We start from the raw sequence: 10,000 nt of genomic DNA, 5'->3' as shown, positions 1-10,000 counted from the left end.
AGTCCTCATTTTTATTAAAAAAACTACATTATTTTCAGTAAAATGCCTAAATTCAATAAATGACTCATAAACGTGCTAGTAACAATCGTTTGACCGAATCATTTTATGGTGGTGGGATTCACTGTATGAAGGAATTTTGCAGGGCAGTAAAACTCATCCAGTTCCTGTAGATGCTGGACAGCCACATGAATGTAAACAGACTACTTTGCATTGCAGTTTAAAGATCCACATAATATGCATTTCAGTCTGGTTAACTTCCTTCACTTTTGAAGTAAAGACAAAATAGAATTTATGAATCTTTGGGGTTAACAGTGCAACATTTAACTTCAAAGAGTGTCTATTAAATGGGATAATCAATGCACAGTTACTTGTGCATCCTTCAATACCACAAGCAGGAAGAATATAATTTAACCCCAAGAGAATTAGGACAAATAGCATTTTCCTCAACAAGGTATTGTTGAATCAACCCTTCGGTACATTCAAATTTTAGAGTAAAAAGAAGAAAGAATAAAAAAGTAGAATAAAAATGTAGAATAAGAAGAAACAAATAATTATGACAAAGTTGAAAGTATAGGCAAAATGTGCGTAAGTGTCATAGCACTCAATGGCCAAAGGTTTAAAGCAAGGTCATTTTTCTTTGGGCTGTCCAGAAATGAGACATTTCAGTGAAAATAATATTTCTCCAAATTTTATATTATTACTTTTAGTATTATTTTACTATTTTACTCGGTAAAATGTCACAGTAGTCCATATTAATATCGTGTTAAACCTGTATATTTTTACTAATATTGTTTTGTTACTAACATTTAGCTAGCATTTATGTTGCTAGTGCTGTGACATTGTAACCAGATTCAGATTCAGATGGAACTTCTTTTAAGGTGGCACTAAATTAAAGGTGGAACTCCATTTAACGTAGCACTAAATTTCAGGTGGCACTGAATTTAAGGTCGGACTGCACTTAAGGTAGCATAAAAATTAAGGTGGCACAGAATTTAAGGTGTAACTCCATTTAAGGTAGAGCTAAATTTAAGGTGGAACTGAATGTAACGTGGCAGTGGATTTAAGGTGGAATTTTATTTAAGGTAGCAAAATAATCCAATGAGCATTGGATACCTTAGCAACTGCCTAGCAACATCTAAGCAACACTTTAGCAACCATCAACAGTCTTCCAACATTTTCACGTTTTAACGTAATTTTCTGGCTTTTTCAAGCCAACTTAAAGTTTGTTTATGAAGTTTTCCTTTCTAGTTAAATGTGTTGCAGTACCCTCAAATCAGTCTACCACATTTATGGTACATTTAAAGTGTAACTTAAACACGACACTACAGGAAAGTTCCTGTGTAGTTGTTATAAGTACTGTGTAATTACAGAATGGTATCAATCAATGTGATGTGATTAGGTTACTTTGTTACAACACAGTTATTCCACAGTAATTATAACATAAATGATACCAAATTTAATGTTATGTACAACTTGCTTCCTTTTACAGCTGGAAAAGACTTGATCTGTAGTGTATAAAAAGGATATACTTGTGTAATTACATGAGGCAAAACTGAAATTGATACACATGTGTAATTACATAGGCTGTAATTCTGTAATACATCTATGACAATGACCAAATCTTCAGTAGTTACATTGTTGTTGCATATGTTATTCACGTGTACCTACACAGTTATTAGAGACATTCATTATGAAGTGGGACCGATTAACTTGTTTCTGTTTATTTTCGTCAGTAAAATAAGAGCAACCTGTGAGTATGAAGATCCAAATTGGGCTTGGTGTTAAAAATCCAGACTCTGTTTGATTGGAACAAATCAAAGAGCCGATCTGTAAAATATAATTTCCATCATTTCCCAGAAACCTTCACAAACAAGAAGCTCAAACATGTTCAATACAGTGCACTTTTGATGATCAATGAACTGAGAGTGCTAACAGGCCTGCTTGTTTAGTCCTCATTAGGGTGTTTTTCCATTGCACAGGAACCTTTGGAACCAGAATACTGGAACTGTGTGTCGTTCTTTGGCTATCAATGTAGTACCAAAATGGTCCAGTTTGTGGTTTGCGGTGCCCAAGACGGGTGCCGACTGGATCACAGCATCTAAGCTGGTCTAAGGTGGTTTATGCAGGTCTGGTGTTGGTTTATCTACCAGCATCCAAAACACAACATATGCTGATTATACTGGTGACCAGCTGCCAGTATCCATAACATGTGTGCTGGTTTTATTGGTGACCAGCATACCAGCAAACACAACATATGCTGGTTTAACTGGTGACCAGCATACCAGCAAACACAACATATGCTGGTTTTACTGGTGACCAGCATACCAGCAAACACAGCATATGCTGGTTTAACTGGTGACCAGCATACCAGCAAACACAACATATGCTGGTTTAACTGGTGACCAGCATACCAGCAAACACAACATATGCTGGTTTTACTGGTGACCAGCATACCAGCAAACAGCATATGCTGGTTTAACTGGTGACCAGTATACCAGCAAACACAACATATGCTGGTTTAACTGGTGACCAGCATCCACACAACATATGCTGGTTTAACTGGTGACCAGCATACCATCAACAAAACACAACATATGCTGGTTTAACTGGTGACCAGCATACCATCAACAAAACACAACATATCGCTGTTGTTGGAAGAAAACCTCAAAAATCTCCATTTTTGTGTGTGTTTCAGTTTTTTACATAATTTGAAAATACCTGTTACCCTTTACATTGTATGTCAATTTCATGATGAATGGACTAAAATAAAATGACATGGAAAAAAATCTGATTCCATTGATTTACATTAAAAGTGAAGTAGGTTTTTTCCCTCTCCTGAAAAGTTATCATTTTGGAGGTACAAGGTTTTCTTTTAACTGGTTTACCAGTATACCAGCTTTCAAAACACAACATATGCTGGTTTTGCTGCTCACTAGCATCCAAAACACAACATACACTGGTTTTACTGGTGACCAGCTATACTTGTCTATGTTGTTTTTGTCTAGCAGGGTTATGGCACAGTAAATACAAACATAACAGACAAAAACATTGGCAATACCAGTAACATCTTGTGTTTGAGGCTGTAAATGTCAAATGTACTGAGGTTTATAATGGATTTTGCTCACATTTTTCCTGTTTTCCAGCTTTCTAAAGTAGGTAGAGCTGCTATAAGCAGTATTAACCCCACTGAGGGATCCTCTGTGTTTGCAAACACATGCAGCTGAAGCTCAGGACAATTTAGAGAATCCTTTACTCTTCCAGATGCAGTTGAAGTTGACCAGCACCATTATACGACCAACAAGTGCACCAGAATGTAAACTAGAATGGTGTGACGATGTACTGATTGCTATTTTTGGAATTTTTTGCTTTGTAGACAGTTCAAAATAAGGTGTCATAATCTAGTTAAGAAGCTAATGCTGTTAGTATTTGTGCTAGCAGACATGGAACAAGTGTTTTTGCTCATGTTTTCACTTTCAAGAAAAATAAAGGTTTGTTGATAGTAGCCAATAAAGCTAACTGCCAAGCAGAGTTGCTATTTAGCCAAATTCGATACTTTAGAGTGACATCAAATATGCATTAAATGGTTAATTGTGGTTGGTATAATCATTCCGGCCGTCTCTTGAGCAGGTGGAAAGTGAACCAGAACCAGAACTGTAAGTTCAGTTGTTTCATTTTTGGGTCAGTTCTTATTTTAAAATGTGCAGTGGGAAAAACCTTTACAGTGTGACTGCTTCTTTATTAAACCCTGCAATGAAATGAAAGGTGGGTGCAAGTTCATGATTATGTGACAAAAATTAACCACAAAAAGTTATTAACCAAAAAGGGCAGTTTAAAATGTACTCTTTTTCCACTATCTTGGGTAAATACCTCTCAGGATTAGTACAAATCCTGTTGTGCCAGTGCAGCTCTACCTGCTAACCACAATTAACCACTTAATGCTCTTTTTGGTCATTTTATATCACTCTAAAGCATCTAATTTGGCTAATTAGCAACGCTGCTTTGGCAGCTAGCTAATCAGCTGACATGAAACCATACACTGCACCGTTCTGCACACACACTAACACAAATGTCTACACTTACACAGAGATAGAAGTAAAATCAAACAAAGCTTTTATTTTTCTCAGTCAGGTGTGAAAATATGAGCCAAAAAACTTGCTCTGTGACTGCTAGCATAAATGCTAATAGCGTTAGCTTCTTAACCAGGTTATGGCGCCCTAAGGTAAACTCTCTACACCTAGCATCCACCTGTAAGCTCTTTACACCATGTCGGTGTTTTACGTCCCATCACCATGTCTGATCACCAGTGAAGCACTAGCATGTAAGCTAGAGTCGTACGTTGATGTGTTGGTTTTTGAAATTACTGCTAACACTGCTAACATGACATAAGCTAGTTAGGAATCTACTGCTCTCCTTTTCACAATTAACAGTGAAATATGCAAGCCTTGCTCAGAAATACGCAAGATTTTGTGTAATTGTGGACATTTTTGTGAGTTTGAGCACAAACCTGTGCAGTGTAGTGTTTTGTATTAGCAATTAAGCTAAGCTGTCTAGCATGCAAGGTAGCTAACCAGCCAGATTCGGCACTTTAGAATGACATAAAATGCTTATTATGAAGGTTCTAGTTGTCTCTCATGCAGGTAGAAAATGAACTAGAACCAGGGGCCGTATTACAGATACTTCCCATCTTTTCGTCTTACGGTCTGACAAGTCGACATAGGATTTTTCACAAATTTGTAATACAGAAGCAAAAATTATCTTAATTTAGGAATCTTATCTTATCTTAAAGCATCTGACCTCAAATTAGGAAATCTTAACTTACGTCATGTCTGTTACCTAGCAACTGACCATACACTCACAGCTGAAACATAAACATATAATCGAAATAATCAAGTTAGTTAGCCAGACAGCTAACGTTAGCAACAATTGCAGAGGTAAAAGAGGTGAAACGAAACTAAAGTGTGATAAACTGTAAGTAGTGAACACTGTGAGAGCGCCCCCTGCTGTTTATCAGAGCTTCACAGCTCCCCCAGTTTCAGTCTCCATTTCCCAAACGCTTTAGCCGAGCGCGCTAACGTTACTCCTCCTAATAAATAGACACGCGTTCAGCTCCGTCTCCTCATTATTCACCACCATCACTGTAATATTTCATCATCAACATTAACACACGAAGGTGATCAGAGGGGCGGTGGAGATCGAGTCTGCAGCGTCTGAGATCTTTAAAACGCAGAGTTAGAAAAGAAAATCATCTCACAGTGAAAGCAGCGTTTTACAGTAGAAATAAATGGAGCTCATTATGCTGGTAGTGAACTATGCTGCCTGACACAGCTGCCTAAAAACCATAGAAACAGACCTTAAACAGAAGTGAGGGCCCTGTTGGGGTTCATCCTAAAGTTAGGACAGGATTTAGGAGGTTTAGTCTAGTTAGGATGTTTGTGTGATACTGTTTTCCTATCTGGAGTTAATGATGAGATCGTGAAGTTACTGTTCTGTATGTTCTGGTGTGGTCAGTTCCGGTTTGGGTCAGTTCTGCGCAGAGGAATAAAAACGACTTTAGATTATTTTCGAACCGCCACATGATTGCTGCATTACTGGAATCAATGCATGCACACTCGTTCAGCTCGGGTGCCTCCTATAATCACTAAAAGCACTTAAGCACAATCAGAGCGAGTTTGGTCCTCAGATACATGAATATGCACGACTGTAACGAGATCAGAGGATCTGTGTAAAATCAAAAGCATGTCAGCGAAGCGCGACGTGGATGTGAGAAGAAAACACTCCGACTTTGGGCCACTTTGATTTCTGCCATGTTTTTCTTCTTCGTCCCCTCCTTTTCAAACCAGGCTTTCATAAAACGCTTAAAATACGAGACGGAATCAAAAGGCTTTTTAAAGAGTTCACAAAGAGGAAATAATTACACACCGCAAAATTATAATCCACTGTGTTTACTGTCTGACAGAACAGACACACAGACAGAGAGGAGGAAGAGAAACAGACACTGATCTCTAAAGCAGAACCAGAGAGAGAGAGAGAGAGACTGACAGAAGAAAAGAGAGAAAAGACAGAGAAAGAGGACGAGAAAGAGAGACAAAGAAGAGAAGAATAAAGACAATGACAGAGGAAAAAAGAGTGACAAAAAGAAAAATGAAAGACAACAGAGAGGGAGAGAGAAAGAAAGCTAAAGCAACAGAGAAGAGAGACAGACAGAGAAAGTAGAAAGAAAGAAAGAAAGAAAGAAAGAAAGAAAGAAAAAATTTTAAAAAGAGAAAAAACAGAAAGAAGAGAATGAAAGAGAGAATTTGTAAAGGGGAGAGAAAAAGACAGAGAGAGAGAAGAAGATGAGAAACACAATGAGAGAAAAAAGAAAAGAGAAAAGAGCGGGAAAAGAAAGAGACAGAAAGAGGAAAATGAAAGAAGAAGAAAAAGAGAGACAGAGAGAGAAGAAAAAAAGAGAGAGACTGAGAGGTGAAGACAGAGAGAGAGAGGAATAGAGACAGAGAGAGACAGAGAGAGAGAGAGAGAGAGAGAGAGAGAGAGAGAGAGAGAATAGAGACAGAGAGAGACAGAGAGAGAGAGAGAGAGAGAGAGAGAGAGAGAGAGAGGAATAAAGACAGAGAGAGAGAGAGAGGGAGAGAGAGAGAGGAGAGAGAGAGAGAGAGGGAGAGAGAGAGAGAGAGAGAGAGAGAGAGAGAGAGGAATAAAGACAGAGAGAGAGAGAGGAATAAAGACAGAGAGAGAGATTGAGAGAGAGAATTCCTGGGTGAGGGTTAATGCTAATGAGGCTAGTGGAGGTGTCCAGTGTTGGCCCGTCTGCTGGAGACACTTTAATTAGGATTTTAATCTCTCTCTCTCTCTCTCTCTCTCTCTCTCTCTCTCTCTCTCACTGACACACACACACTACAGTGTCAGAGCCACTACTGTATTGAGAACCGACCACTACCCACATAATATCTGGACAAAACGGTGGTCCTGAGTTTATGGCGTGAATGTGTGTGCAGTGCGTCTCAATCACTGCATCTCTGACCTCTCAGCAGTCCAGAATTGTCACTGTTACTGAGTGCAGAGTCACTGTAATCAGCTACTCCACTGCTCAGCACCTCATAACCAGTGTTTACAGTAACGTAAAACCAGTCTGGGTTCGGACAACCAGCGCAACTCTAAGAACCTTAAATAAAAACCTTTTTTAGGTCTTACAATTAAGTTACAGCACAATTTATAACATTAAAGTGAATAAATAAATAATAAATAATTATTAATTCATATTTCAAAAGTGGAGATCAAGTCTTAAGGCAGACAACCTGATAAGAAATGAAGTAAACATATAATTCCTGTATGTTGTTTATTGTTTAATAATTTGTTTACAGAAATTTTGAATAAGACTTCCTAAAAAATCCCAAAAAACAGTTTGTATTATTGAATTTCAAGCTGTGCAGGTTTTTATGCAAAATAACAAAAATGTATAACATTGAAAATTATTCCAAAGAACCTGTGAGTAGATGTGATTCATATTCTGCATCGACAGGCTTCAAAGACGTCCTGCAGGTGAGCAGAGGTGTTTCTAATCTGGCCAGCAGAGCAGAGCTGGGCAGATGTCCACTCATTCTGGACATTGAGAAGATGCTGTAAATTCTGGAACCACCTGAAACGGTCAGATCCCGACTCCCTTCACTAACAAAACAGACCCAAACCACCCACTCAACCAGCTAGCCAGGAAAAAGAGCTTACAGGCCATTAGCCAACTATCTAATCAGGATCAAAGATCCGGGCCCCAATGACGGCCGCGAGAGCCAGCAGGAAGGCAGGGCCTGAGCTGTAAGCGCCCACAAAACCCAGCGAGGACGGCAGGGGAGAGGAACACCGCGAGTCAGTGGGGTCCTTCAGTGAGGTGTATTGAAGTGGCAGGCAGCGGAGTTCAGGACTCACTTCCCACTTTCGTGCCTCTCGTGGTCGGCATCGTCGTCGTCCCCTCTCTTGCGGCTGACTTCCTCTTCCCGCCGTCACTCACATCCCTCGACGGTGCTCAGGCTTTGCGCTCCGTTCGCCCCTCTCTCACGGTTCTCTCCCCACCGTCCTCGCGGGGCTTCGTCCTTGCTTGCAGTTTGGGCACCGCCTTCCTGCCAGCTCTCGCAGCCATCATCGGGGCCCCGGAGACGGGCACATGCCATAATAACAAATGAAGGCAAACCCTAACAAAGGACTGAATGAGTGACCATAAACTGGCCATTGAAACAGGAAGGCACAGAAAAGCAGGATGGACAGAGAGGACAGGATCTGCACCCACTGCCCAGCAGGAGAGGCTGAAACTGACAATCACTTTATTCTTTAATGTTCAAAATATAAAACCATCTGAGACGCTTTTCTACTACTCTACAGAATTCCCACCTTCCCCCAACTGACCGATTCAGAGAAAACGAAGATTTTACTGGGAGAAAATGTAGAAACAATAAGTTTAGCAGGACAGTTTATTCAGAACGGCTATAAGATCAAAGAAAACATAACATTGCACATCTTCAGTTAAGTAACCAATATCTCTAATTCCTGATGTTCAGATGTATTACTTCATTTTTCATATCGTCACTGTCCAATGAAAAACATTAACTCCATTTTTTGTGATTTTTACTTTTCTACATCATTTGAGCTCCAGCTGTCCTTTACATTGTGTGAAAATTTCGTGATGATTGGACCAACAGAAATGCTCCAAAACTGCATAGAATAAAATCTCTGTCCACTAACTTACATTGAGAGTAAAGAATGTTTTGGAGATACTTGTTTTTCTTTGGACAGCGATGATATGTACCTTATTGTCTATTTTATTACTATTATTTTTTATTATTATTATTATTATCATTATTTTTATTATTATTATTATTATTGTTGTTGTTTTTTTTTGTATGTCCATACTAATTTTACACTTACATGTATAACCATATTCATATTTCAAACTGTATAGCTTTGTTTTAATTATTTATTCTTTTGAGTTTTTTTTTTAATTCATTTATATTTTAATGAATTAATACTGTACAACTCTGGCAACATAGGTCTCATATCCTGTCATGCCAATAAAGCATATTTGGTTTGATTTGACAGGTTCCATCCATCCAGACAGACGACGGTAAAATTATATTTCAAGCTTTTTTTGTTTTTTTTTTAATGGAGCATCGACAGAAAATTCTGCCAGTTTCAGCGAAAACAGCAACTCATTGCAGTGGTTTGACTTAGAGAGTTGTTTGACTTACAAACTGAAAATGTGCTGACATTAAAAAAACATGAATTGTGTTGTATTTACGGAATAAAAATATTAACGAAAGTGCATTACATCAGAAAACAGAATAGAAAATGAACTAAAATTGCACTGAAATGTTTCAATTTTGTTCCACCACCAGTTGAGTTTTGAGCAGATGTAATAATGTTCTTGTATACTGTATATTTCCAATGACTGAATGGAAATGTGGCACTATAAGTTGATTTTAAATAATAACTAGTACTTTGGAGTTTGTACCTCAAACTTCTCTGTTAAATATCTAGAACTTAGGGGACTGTAAAAGAAAGTGTTAGACCTATCACCATGGCAACATTTCCATGGCCACATGCCGCTGTCACTGATTACCTGTTCTGTTTTCAGACACAGAACATTTCATTTTCATTTGTTTCAATGGCACAAAATTACAAAAACAATAAAAATTCAAAGGATGTTTTTTTTTCTTTCTGCAAAATACGACTGTTCACACAACTGTTCATCAAATCCAAATCACTATAAAATACCTCCTCGTCCTCTTACACACACCAAGTTTAGAAAGTTTAGAATCTTTATGAGTCAGAAGTGATCATCAATGTTGTTATTCATGACAAACACAGATGAATAGCCTGCTGTATATTGCCGTGTACTGTATTTACAGTAGATGTGTGTGTGGCTTTGTGTTCTGCTGTGTAATAAACAGCAGAGGTTGTATTACACGATTACAACACAACTGCGTCGTCTTATGAAGGGCTTGTTAATGAGCTG

At 38.4% G+C, this 10,000-nt stretch overlaps 1 protein-coding gene across 1 annotated transcript in view; it reads right to left on the bottom strand.

Annotated features, from left to right (window-relative positions):
* ptprn2 (protein tyrosine phosphatase receptor type N2) overlaps window positions 1-10,000 on the bottom strand; it is a 419,224-nt gene that overhangs the window by 151,571 nt on the left and 257,653 nt on the right. The gene's annotated exons all lie outside the window — the stretch shown is intronic.

Source organism: Colossoma macropomum, unplaced genomic scaffold, assembly GCF_904425465.1.
Source record: "Colossoma macropomum unplaced genomic scaffold, Colossoma_macropomum, whole genome shotgun sequence".
Taxonomy (NCBI): domain Eukaryota; kingdom Metazoa; phylum Chordata; class Actinopteri; order Characiformes; family Serrasalmidae; genus Colossoma; species Colossoma macropomum.
The sequence above is the reverse complement of the archived record's forward strand: the minus strand, read 5'-3'. Positions and strand labels throughout refer to the sequence as shown.